This window comes from Macrosteles quadrilineatus, unplaced genomic scaffold (assembly GCF_028750875.1).
Source record: "Macrosteles quadrilineatus isolate MER2022 unplaced genomic scaffold, UCM_ALF_1.0 Scaffold_3__2_contigs__length_128488019, whole genome shotgun sequence".
In the NCBI taxonomy this organism is placed as follows: domain Eukaryota; kingdom Metazoa; phylum Arthropoda; class Insecta; order Hemiptera; family Cicadellidae; genus Macrosteles; species Macrosteles quadrilineatus.
Window position 1 is genome coordinate 13,739,130 of NW_026542596.1, and position 13,380 is coordinate 13,752,509.

Here is a 13,380-nt window from a genome sequence, read left to right on the forward strand (position 1 = left end):
ATTTAAGACGATTTTAGCATATTTCAAAAGCCAAGGTCAATGCACTGGATTATCCGTTGACTTTGTCTTTAGCATGCAGATCGCCATGTGTCCCATCGATGAAGATGCTTAAGTATTTTATGTTTTTAATTTGTCTATTGACGTAAAGTCGAATCATATATCTTGAATAAACCGTCTTTAATAGGGACAATTATCCAAAATTATATTTGTTATTATGATTGAATTTAGGCGAAAACATTTTCCTAGTTGTTTTATGATACTTTTATAGTAGTTTACGCAACGATTGCGTAAAGATGGTGTTAACGACACGAGTAGAAAATTTAAGGTAGAGCCTTGGCGAGTGCCTTAAAAACTTCTACGAGTGTCGTTAACACTATTTACGCGAGTTGCGTACACTACTTTACCTAAACATTGTTTTAATTACTAAAAATCACTATTCATAATTTCTTAAAGAGGTTATGTTTTCGTTTATAACCTCTCATTGCCACTGACAGTGATGCAACGAAACACACTAATTGCACCATTTAAAAATTAAATTGGCCTGAACAGCTGATTAGTTAAATTTTGAATCATTACAATTTTACTTCTCCTCTCTCAATCCTTGAACCTCATTGGTCAGTTACCCGTGTTGTTATGAGTAAAACTATGCTGTTATGAAAGTAAACAATGCTGTTATGAGATACTTTTCAATTCCAATAACTTTACTGAAACGGCTACTTTAAAAAATGGTCGTAGGTAAAATAACTAACAGAGCAACGTGTCATAAATTCAAACTAGCTGAAACAAGAACAAAATCAACTATTATTTTATGCTGTAAAACTACTTTCCTTTATTTAGTGTATGGTACCAGTGTAGGTATACAAGAATAGTTTCTTACGAATGCCTTATTTTAAAAACTAGTTTTAAATATTACATGTTGCATCTATGTTTAAAACAAATAATAACAGATTAAGGATCGGCTGAGTGGTCAGTTGCGGATATAGGTTTGCGGAGTGAAGTGCCCCGATCGGATTATTCATTGGACGCTGTTGTTAATCAATGATTTCCATCGTGATTGGTGTAAGAGATGAAATTGTAATAATTTCCCGCCAAAACGTGTAATGTCAGCTGTGACACAGCTGATCCTGTAGATAAAATGCAAACCCTCTGTACTTCAGTCACGAATTCAAATCCCGCAAATCACCACTTTTACTTGTGACATAAAACTGATACTTTATCCTACCTTAAGCTTAAAAACCTAGGAAGAGTGCCTCAAAACCAAATAAATAAAAGATAATACAGCTAGTTAAAAGTAAAAAAAATCCGATCAAAATATGAGCCAAAATAGGAGTGCCGATATTAAATTAGTAATTAATTACTATTGCCCCCCATAATGATATCCCCCCCCCAAAATAAGGCGTACCATTAAATGCAGTTGTGGCCTTAATGTTTTGAGAAGAGAAAAATATAGATTCTTTCTAGAGAAGAAATCTTTTCTTGTTTTTTTTTTTTTTTTTTTTTTTTTTTTTTTTTTTAATTGCCACAGTGACTTTGGCCCTTAGTCAAAGATAGCTGCTTAGTCAAAGAGTATACATTCACACTCTAAGGAATCTTCAAAAGCATACTCGAATAAGCAACATACTTCATAATGAATGATAACAATGCACGGAGGGACATAAACGTAAATTTTCCTTATGAAACGGCAATCCAGTTCACATTGCATAAACAAACAAGCAATCAAGAGCAGAATGTGTGCCATGACCTTGACTCTGCACACTTGTTGGGTTTACATCACAGAATGACCTTGAGCCTTTCACTGTGATGCCTGCGCGGCGTCAGCTGACGCGAGGATTTGACGGTCAATGCGGTATGATAGCAATACATTGTTATCCTTATATCTTTATTTTGTTCTTATTTGCGTATTTGATAAACATTTTAAATTAATGTGTAAGTTAAATTGTTGTGAGATTTTGTATTCCCGTTGCCTTGTATAATCTGCGTTTACTTTTGAAGGGTGGGGCCTATTTTTTTCAAACACCTTTTTGTACATCGTTGCTGTAAAATAATTTGGAACTTAAGACCTTTAGGTTGATTTAAGCCGATACAATTTTCATAATTTGTTGTTAAAAATTGGCATTCCAATAAGGGTTTGATCAATGCTTCGACGTGTGTTTTTAATCAATTTACTTATAGGGAAGTAGCTACGAGTATTACCGTAGGTGGTACGGTAAGACACTATACGAACCCGGGACCGATATACATTTTTATTTTGTCCCTAGTGGCCAAAAACACTATTCGATCAAATGTTTAATTATGTATTGTATATAGATGTATATATATACGTCCGTGAACACGATGACGTGAGTAATTTTTGTCAGATTATGATGAAACTTGGCTAGAAGGCGTCGTGCGGGATGAACTTGATTGAGTTCACGAACAAGCATGATCGGACTATGGAAACGTGATGTTATATGGGGGTATATATTGTAAAAATGGATTTAACTAATTTTTACCCTAAAGAAATAAAATGTCCCTATTTCTCTTTAATATACAGACGTGTTTTTATACGCTTATTAGTTACGGAGAAAATTCAATAAAATTGTAAATTTTAAATTACCATGTTATTGTTTTTGAGAATAAGTAAACCTTTGAATTAGGTTGATTGTTTGTGGATACAGTTTGATCAAACTTGGCAAATGTATGAACAAAGTTGTTCATATTTTACTAAAAAACTAACTTTATTACCCTGAATAAGGCAGCAAATCTAGGTACTTGCTGAACTTAATGTTATTTAAATAGATTTAATTGGAAATCATATCAGGTAGCCGTTTAGTCTGCAGGGTTGCTGCGGCCGAGGGATTTGGTCCTGGAAATTTTTAACTAAAAAGAAAAGTTTTATTCGAGTAAAGAAGGATTCATGATTTCATAACTTTAGAATCTCCTTTCGTGTGGTAAAGCAACTTTAAAATACTTGTTTTTTTTATCGTTATAAACCTTGTACAACTGGAAGAGAATGTTTTTTTGAAAATGTATCGGTTAGATAGTGCCTTGATGTGTACAGTACATTTCTGACTACCCACATATCGTAATTTGTTTTCACGTCTCATAAATTGAGCCATTTTCCTATGTTCACCTATTAAAAAAATATAAATAGTGATATTGCGAAGTTTTAGATAATCTAATACTGTTCGGTAGTTTTGTGGATATTGTTTGTAAATATATTGCAGTTAATATAAGTATTTTTCCCGCAATAAGTATGCCTATTATTGTTTAAAGTAACTATACTTATTTTATTGCTATCAATTAAAAGCCGTAATTATTTACCAAGACTTAAGTTGTTTAAATCAAAAGCACAAATAGTCGTTTAAATAATAATAAAAAAACCTTATTCACAGATTTTGATTCATTTTTGAGTACTTAAAAAGTGCGCCTATAATAAAATATATATAGTGTAACGATAGGATACACAATCTGTCTTATTTTTGGCTTTTTTAGTATAGATCAAAATTTTAATTTAAACAAGGGGTTCGGTGATAATTTAAAATTAAATTTCGAATATAAATGTATGTCAGTTTTTTCCATGTATATTTGAAGTTACCCTACAATGTTGTACTTGTAATAAAAATAATAATTTATAATAGGGTTTTATAAATTAAAAGTTGGGCATTAAAGTATAAATAAAATCAGAAAACATGTAATAATTTTTTATATGAGTTTTTTTATATCATAATTGTATATAATGTTTGACAAAACGACAATTATTTCTGCACTAAGCTCGAGGTTTTGTAAAACATTCAGCAAAAAAACACTCAGTAATGAGAATTTGAAACAGAAAAACCCGAGCTTAACCATAATTAATCACGTTTAGCCCGCTGAGGTGGGTCACGTTAGCATAATTTATGTTAAGGCCTTGAATATTAGCCGTGTAACCTAAACCTCCATTAACCACGCTGTGTCACCACAAATGTAACATTCATTACTTATTTTTTTATTCCCATTTTAGTTTGCAATGCATTGTGTTTATTTAAAATATGTGTTGTTAATGAAACACTGTTTGGTTTCGTGTATTGTTATCTTAAACATTACTTACAAACGTATTTGTTTTAATACCTTAAATATTTTATGATTTCATGTACAAATAATTTCTAGGCAGTACACACATAGCCTAATTCCCCTAAGTTAGGCCTAAAACCATTATATGGTGTATGGAAGTTCCTCAGTTAAAAAAAATTATACGCGCAAATGTTTTTGACGTATTTTATTTCGAAGCGTCAACTAGTCTATATTTAAGGATTAAAACTGTGTCTCAGACGTTTTCACTGTGTAAAAAGTCAATTTAACTTTCCATGCGAATACGTTAACAATACAAGGACTCGTTCTTCTAACATGATTAGCAAGTCTATTCACACTTTAAAATAGGTTGACCCGGTTTCTTCTTAGTCTTTGCACTACAAGGAACATTTGTATAGCAAGAAACATTAGAAATGTGTTAAATTCTGTTTGGATATGATTTGAATGGATAGACAAAAAACTCTAGTTGTCGACGACATAAATAGATGAATATTAAATTTTACTAATTTACACCGTCAATTTTAATATATTACCTACATCTGTGTAGTTGTATTCCGCCCTTTTAACTAGTTCTTACAAATAAAAGCTATAGGTTACTGTTAAGTAAAAGTGGAACACAAGGTTGATCAACCAAACAACAAAATTGAAAATTAGATCTGCATTAAATGAGATGGAGTATGTTAGTACAACAATAAAATAACACGTGGTGGGATGGCAAAAAAAAATAAAAAATAGGAAACAAACGGAAAGAGGGAACATACTCAATCAACCAGATTTAAGAAAAAGGTAATTACTTAAATTTTAAACTCTTATAGGAACAATCTGTTTATGTAATGAGTATTTTAAAGAGTAATATATTCACATCATGCGTAGCCTTGACAGCGATGAGGGGACCTTTAACATTTAAACAACGTAGACAAATGACCTGATTAGGCAGAGCATGGTCGGGGCAGCGACGTGGAGAACGTACATGAGTACCTACATGAGTAGGAGCAAGGCTGGTCTTTGGGAATCAAGGTTCCGGTTTTGTGAAGCACTTTCATAGAAAATTATTGTTATATAAATAACATTTTTTACAATTTTTCGATAGCTAAATGGTTTATGTTACCTGGCTTCATCAAGTGATCGTGCTTCAGTAGTACACTACTATAGTTTCGGACTTAAAAAGTCCACCTTCAAGTTGAACAAAAACGTCAATAAATCATCTAACCAATTTGGTTAGATTCGTCGTTACACTTAGAACCCGTACATGAACACGAAAAACACAAAAAACTAATATAATACTGTAAAAACTGGCCAGTGTAGTTAATCACGGGGGACACGTGTGGCGACCCCAGAAGATTAGTCATGACGGCATGTCCAAGTCCAGTGGATGACGTAAAGTCCCTCTCCTGACCTTCCTTAACCTTTGTCTGTGTTATCGTCATTGTGTTTGAAGTTTGGCCAATGTAGAAGGAGGGGCAGTCATCACATGTGATTTTGTAAACACCAGTCTTATCTTTTTTATCGATAAGGTCATTGTTGCGGTTTCTTAATAGATTAGATAGTTTGTTAGAGGTTTTTCCTACAGTTACCTAACAATGTGCATGTTCTCTCTCTGATTTGAGAAAGCAAAGTGGCCAATTCGCTCATCAGTGAGACAATGTTAACATTGTCTCACTCTAATTACTTTGTCTCACTCACTCCAGATTTGCAACGTGAAGGCACGTATCATGCAGACAAGGTCGTATGCGAGCGAAATACGTTGGCAGCACTGGTTGTAAATCAGCTGGTCAGCTGTTTTACTGTTGTATCATTAAATGTAATATTAGAAGTTCACTTCTATGTAAAAATATGTCACGTTTCTTTAACAATTTATTTGTTTTAAGGTAACGGTATAAAAAATATAATGTGCAACTCGAGTGCAAAGTGCAATTGCCTTACTCGAGAAACCATTCCTCACTGGCCAGTGTTCATTATACAGGGTGATTGATATAAGTGTGCCAGCCGTTTTATTCGAAAACTATAAGAGATATCAGAAAAAGTTAAATGGTAAGTGCCTTGGATTTTTTATTGAAAAAAAATGTAGTCAAGCCAAAAAAATTATTTTAGCCGCCATTTTTTCAATATGGCAGCCAGTTTTGATTTTCCTTATGGAATATCCTGTATTTTATGAAGTATTCTGGTAGAAAATGTAATTTTAAGACGATTTTATTCTTGTGATTTTTTTCATAATCCTAGCCGTTTTAAAGATAATAATGGTTAAAGTTTTGAAATTTCTGCATGAGAGAGTTTCGATAAAGGCCTAAGCAAGAATGCCAGCTGTTTTATTCGAAAACCATTAAAAAATTTCACAACTTAAACCATTGTTATCTTTGAAATGGTTAGGTTTATGAAAAAAATTACAAGAATAATATCGTATTAAAATTACATTTTCTACCGGAATACATAATAAAATACAGGGTGTTTCATAAGAAAAATCATTGTTGGTGGCATAAATTGGAAAAATGGTGGCTAAAATATTTTTTCGACTTAACCACAATTTTATAAATAAAAAGTCCAAGGCACTTACCATTTAACTTTTTTTTATATCTCTTATGGTTTTCGAATAAAACGGCTGGCACACGTATATCAATCACCCTGTATATCCTCGCCTACGGCTCGTGAGTAAGTATTTCTCTCGAGTGAGTCAATTGCTCCCTTTGCTCACTAGTTGCACAAATAACAATTGTAAGATACTTTAACATTGTTTTTTGACATTTCCGAATGCACAACGTTGTTTAGTGAGACGCTATATTCGGTAAAGACATATTTCTTATAAATCACTGGATTTTGCGGAATTTTATGTTTGTGTTTATGTATTAATTTATCAATCAATGAACTGCTATAACCATTTGAGACAGCTATATGCTTGATTATTTTTATTTCATTGTCGTAGTTATCTTGGCTTAGTGGAATGGAAAGAAATCTATGTACGAAACTATTGTATGCGGCGAGTTTTTGGCTATGGGGGTGATGGGATTATTCATGTATGGTTTTGGTCTGTGGTAGTAGGTTTTCTATATATTTTAAAGTTGAATCCGTCCGATTTTTTTGTGATGGTTAAGTCCAGGAAATTGATAGTATCATCTGTTTCTTCTTCTAAAGTGAATTTAATGTTCTTGTGGGTCCTGTTCAGATATGTTCCAAACATGTTCAACTGTCTCTTGTTGCCTCTAAAAAATACTATCGTATCATCTACATAACGGAAGTAAAACATGATTTTGTCTCTGTGTTTGTTGCAATCAGACCACAGATGATCATTTTCAATCTTGTTTAAAAATAATTCTGTTAAGATGCTCGATAACGGGGACCCCATTGTCATTCCTTCATTTTGTTTGTAAAACTTGTTTTCGAAAAGGAAATAATTTTGTTTCAGGACAATCTCAGTGAGTTTGATGAGTTCCATTTGTGTATCTTTTGGCAATGTCGAGTTTTTCGAGATTGGAAATTGGTTAGATGACTTATTGACATTTTTGTTCAACCTGAAAATGGACTTTTCAAGTCCGAAACTATAGTAGTGTAATACTGAAGCAGGATCACTTGACGAAGCCAGGTAACATAAACCATTTAGCTTAAATTTAGTGATCCAGAGTCTACCTCACTATGAAATCATTCGATGATTAAATAACAAAAGTAAAGATATAATTCTAGCTAAATTATTCACAAACTTAGACATACCACATGCTTTCACTAACTGTATTTATATAGAAAAACTAATTTAACAACAAAAACTGAATTATGGTCAATGAAGGTAGTTTAATAACATTAGACCACACATATGAATCAAATATGAGTGAAATAAAAATTTTTATGTGTTCAATTCCATCAATGCGATCAACCCAGAAAGTTAATCTTTACAATATAGGCTTTAATATTTAAATACCTCCACAACAGCAAAACTGCAGACTAAGCAATTTCCCATCTGTCTGATTTGATTCTTACTTAATATAGTAAGTAACATTAGGCTTAAAGATTACTTTGGGTTGCTGCTACAGGAAAAGTAATGATGAACGTTACTTTCGTAAAATATTAATAGCTTAGTATAAAATAAAGTGATTTGCCAAAGTTTGATCAACATACATCCTGTACCACTACATATTTAATTTGTATTTCTATTTCTTGGTATGGGAAATATACAACACATGTCTTACAAAAGTTGAATTTATTTAACAAACAATTTAAGGCATTTCGACACAATCTTTTGATCAACACATCAAAAGTACAATTATTTAGGAAGTACAAGTATAATTAGGAAATCTTAAGTATATTTGGAGAGAGAAGTACCTTTAAAAAAAATTAATAGATCCATAACTAAACTATTTATAAAAAAAAAGACCAGAGCACACATCGCTTTAAATTCAAATAATTAAGGATAGCAAGTAAAATTGTTTTTAGGGAATTTTGCCCATGAGAACGTCAACCCTGTGAACATAAAATAAAACAAATTCTGTAAACTAAGTAAACTTTAAATTTTAATCTCTTTGACATTTTATGTATTACGGCCCAGAATAAAACTCCTGAAATTGATTAGGACAATGAATTTATTTTAAAATAAAATGTATAGCAAAAGGAAAGTTAAAACAATTACTTTACCTCTGATTTGAGGGTGATGTGAAGATAGATGAGACTTGTTCAAGCTTTGAACTAAGAATGAAGAAATTTCCTACTGCACATGGGGCTGTGAGGAGGGGATGTTCCCACCAAAACTATTAGCCAATCAAAACGCTTGGATTGCCCTAGACTCATCCCAGCAAAACTTAACATGATTTTTAAATTTGCTTGTTCTGACAAAGATCTGGTTTTTGTCTGTAGTTTGCTCAACTGTCTTATGTAACTAATTTATATATTAAATTCTGTATGAATTTTTTTAAATTAACTATAAAAAAATACTAAATATGGTACAATCCATAAACAAGCTAACGACAATAGTTTACTTACTTTCCTAAAAAATAACATAGGAATTTTAAATTTAAGATATTTTAGTTTTTCTTAGTAACCCATAAATACTACAAAAACACTTCAATATACTAATTCATAAAATTTTTAAGCTCTTCAAAGAGGCTTAAGGGAAATTGAGAAATTTTGTTTTTAGGGCCAAAAATGAGACAACCCAAATTTTTATCCTATAACATTCCCCTTAAAACTCCGTTCCCATGGTCCGATCATGCTGGTTTATGAGCTCGTTCAAATAAAGGTAGAATATTTATTAGTGGAAATTTCACATTGAGCTAAAATCATTTAATAAATCTTTCACAATTTAATAAATGTAAATAATTTTCAAGTGAGGATGTAACCAGTAAACAAACAAATAAAACACACAAGCAAACAAACATTCTTAGCCATTTATTATTCAAAGGACCAATATACTAAAAACAAACACGTCGGTGTATTCAACAATGAATGTATATCCGTTTCTTTTGGCGAAATCTGTTCGTTTTTATTTTTCCAGTGACTCAAAAAAGTTTGAACGAAAATACACATTTTTACTCTGCACAAAAGCTGATTAATAATGCCCCAGGGGTGCTTTGTGCGAGGGGCTGCGGAAGGTTGATTTTTGAGTCACAACTCAAGGGAATGTGAGCTCGTGGATTATGAAGTAATCCTTAATGGGCTTTGTTAAAATATACCGCTTATACAAAAAATATTTCATTCGTGTCATGTCATTTTAACAACCTGTGCCAAAAATGATTTTTTTCATTAGCTAAGATTAAATCTATAATAAGATTTAGTTGTGAATAAAACGTAACCAAATAATGGAATACAACCTAAATAATGTTAATTGTGTAATTACTGATGATGAATGTAGTATACATTTCTAATACTGTATAAAGTACTGTAAGAACGTTCGCATTACTTGTAAATATATAAAATACATAAATAGGTTAGCAATATTTTTTGTTATCAAATATAGGTTTACAATAAACTAAATTTTGGTTCTACCATTTAATTAAAGCTGCGCATAATATGCAGACAAAGTATATGTTAAGAAAATCGTTCATTTTGCATGTTGTAAAAAGCATATTTCATATTTTATAAGGCAAACCATCTCATACGATGGCAATGACAACAAACAATATGAAAAATCTTTTACGGCTGTCATTCTGTGATGTATTTATTTACCAACTAAACCCGCTATGTCAAATGACACAGGTGATATATTTGGCACCTTTATCGAACAGTTATTGATGCAAAAACAATACAAGGTGTGTCACTTATATGAAGTAAATTCAATCGTTCAAGCAATCTAAATCCCTCTAACAATAGTCAAATTTATTTACCCTTACTCAAACTGGCATTATACAAAAATTCCTTATCTGACTAATTTTGTAAACTGCAATCAACATTTTGAATGAAAACTTGTACCAAAAATCACATAAACTCACTAATTACTAATACAGTTTACTAATAAGGTACGAGGAGAAATGATGATAGCGACACAGCCCCATATGAGCAAGAAATGTATCAGTTATGTTTTGCCGCTTTTCCACATTTAGGTGTTGGAAAAGCTGTAACATGGGTCTGACAATTGTTACACTGAGTTTAGACACTGAAACAACCGTAGTTTGAGTGTTTCAGACAGTAAACCCCCTTGGGGACTTTCTTTTTAACCTTCTCACTGAATCGTTGGTTTCCGTGGTACTGTATAAGTTTCATTTTTAACGATTAAATTTAGTATTTGACAAATCATTTTGTTGTTACTTAATTGTTGAGTACATTTTAAATGTAAACTGGTTGTTTTTCTTAAGTTTATCAGTAATATATATTTACTGTAACTTCCAGGTTACATAATAAAACTGAAACAAGATGTCAAATTTAATCGTAAAATTTCACTTTTAACTAAAAGAGGCGTTATGAACAAAACCATATATAATAACCAAAGGAAAGGAACATTTAGAATTTACCTTCACCAATAATCTACTGCTTACTCGTATCCTCTAAGTAAAAACAGGTTTTATATCAGTTATTTCTTTTTGTCTTTCATATGAATGAAGAGGCGTAATTTTAAGCTACTGTTTATTGCCCAAGTTTTCTATTAACACAACTTTCCACTATGCCATGTCTTATGGACTTCTAAATTCATTGAGTCGTAGAAATTAAATTAAATTCAATGACAATCCTTCTTTATTGAGGCGAACTAAAGACCTCACGTTTCTTTCTTACAGTTAACCTCTAACAGCAACAGCAAAGTTTTGACACACACTATTAATATATATATAAATTTCTTAGGTCAAAATCCGTTACTTGTCCACAACTCTATTTTTTTTACAATTGCACTTATACGTTCGAAAAGTTGGTTAATTAGGTTAGGTTAGAGTATATGACATTGCTCTAACCTAACCAAACCAACCAAACTTATCGATCAGCCATTTCCAGGTATTTACGACGGCGTATTAGTGTAATTGCAATTGAGTTGTGAGCACGTTATGGATTTTGACCCTTTTTCTGAATAGTTTTTAGTGATTAAAAGATTTTTCATAACCAATTTTAAAGTCCCAGCATTGTAGTTGTAACCTAATGTGAATTCTTGACCTCTACCACGTACAACGGACAACAATGGATCAGCTGATATCTCATTGTTAAGTCAGCTGATGGCCAATATGCTGATCATATGCAGGAGCAGGTCCTACACACAAGGTCAGGAGCAAGGTTTTCCTGTGGCCTTCACTTGGTTTATGAGATGTCAACACAATGCATCTACAAATATAAAAAAATATTTTTATATTATAAATAATTATAATTACTTCGAATAAATATTTAACTTTTTCAATTTTACAACAATGGATACAACACTAGTTTTTGGTTGGACTATAGTATTTTGAATATATTATTCGTACAATGCAATCAGTATCCAGAGCCTCAAACGTAAATAGAAGTCATAAAGATGCAGGTCTGAAAGAGTAAACTGCAGGTTCAGCACATCACTAACCCGATTTTCTCTAACTAAACGGATTACAAATTAAATGTTGCGCCAGATTGGTAACCTATGCATCACATTGTCTCCATATAACATCGTCTGTTGTACACATTAAGAAAATATTGTGAAATAAGTACTTAGATCTGCACATCCTATTACGATTAAGTTTCTACGAGCTCGAAACAAAAGTCATAAATATATAAGTATTGATTTCTGTAAATTTGTTTTAATTTATTATTTTGCGCTATAAGCTTTACAAAGAATAGTATAAGAAAACTGTGGAAACCCCAGTATCATTACAATCTAACGTTAACTTGTCGATAAAAAATTGTTTGATTGCCTACAATTATCTTTAAATTTTGATTAAAATCAATCACTTGGACCGATATTACTAGCGACCTCCAGATTTAAAAACGAGCAATAACCACTCGGCATCTTACACAATGAGTACACATGGATCTCATTATACTTATACTCTATAAGTATAATGTATAATACATAAGTATAAGTATAATGTATAAGTATAGAGTATAATATATTATACTCTGTATAAACACAAGCTAAATATGCAAGGACAAGAATGAAATTGCATGACCGAGTCTCAAAGTACTTTAACCAAGGGAATAAAGTGGCGATAACATATATTTGTGGAATACCAAGGCACCTGAGTTGTATTATTGTGGGGTTGTTTTAAGGGTAGGAGGGCGAGGGGGAGGGGGAATAGCACCCGCATTTCCTGCTGAGTAAATTATGCACACGCTACAAAACCTCTCCAAGGTACTTTTATATGCGACTGCATCAACTATCATAGTACGTATAAACAGCACGTGTATTCATAAATATATTATTTGCGCTCTTTGGTATTGGAAATGTAAAAAACAACTTTGTTAACATTATGATCCATGATTAAATACATCCATACGAGTGTGATTGAGATAACATGTCAAATTTAAAAAACAAAATATTTATTTTTTGCATTTAAATTTGTAGATTATGAACTTAAAAAGCTATACAGGTGAATCATAAGCAAACAGCCAAACTCTGAGAAATAAATCCATAGGTCAAAATTCAGAAGAAAAATACGAATTAATCCTAAAAAAAAAGGCCACCAATGGCCATTTGTTTGCAATTTAAGTTATAGGAACGAAAAAGACCACTAGTATTCAAATAAAATTAGACAAACTAAATTCTTTTTATTAGGTATATATTACTTTAAGATACTCACTAAGTTTTATAAAGATTGGTTGAAAAGATTCGAAGATAGATATCTTTATAAAAAAAAAACAAAAAAAAAATAAATGGCACATGTCTGGTTTACCAAGCTTTTTGGGGGGAAATGTAATATTTGTTATTCTCTCTATGTTTACTCTTAGAAACATATAGTTGTCATTGGC

The 13,380-nt window shown here is 31.8% G+C and overlaps 1 protein-coding gene across 1 annotated transcript in view; it reads right to left on the minus strand.

Annotated features, from left to right (window-relative positions):
- The window catches only part of LOC128989639 (Ig-like and fibronectin type-III domain-containing protein 1), a 148,336-nt gene that overhangs the window by 59,910 nt on the left and 75,046 nt on the right, over positions 1 to 13,380 (minus strand). The gene's annotated exons all lie outside the window — the stretch shown is intronic.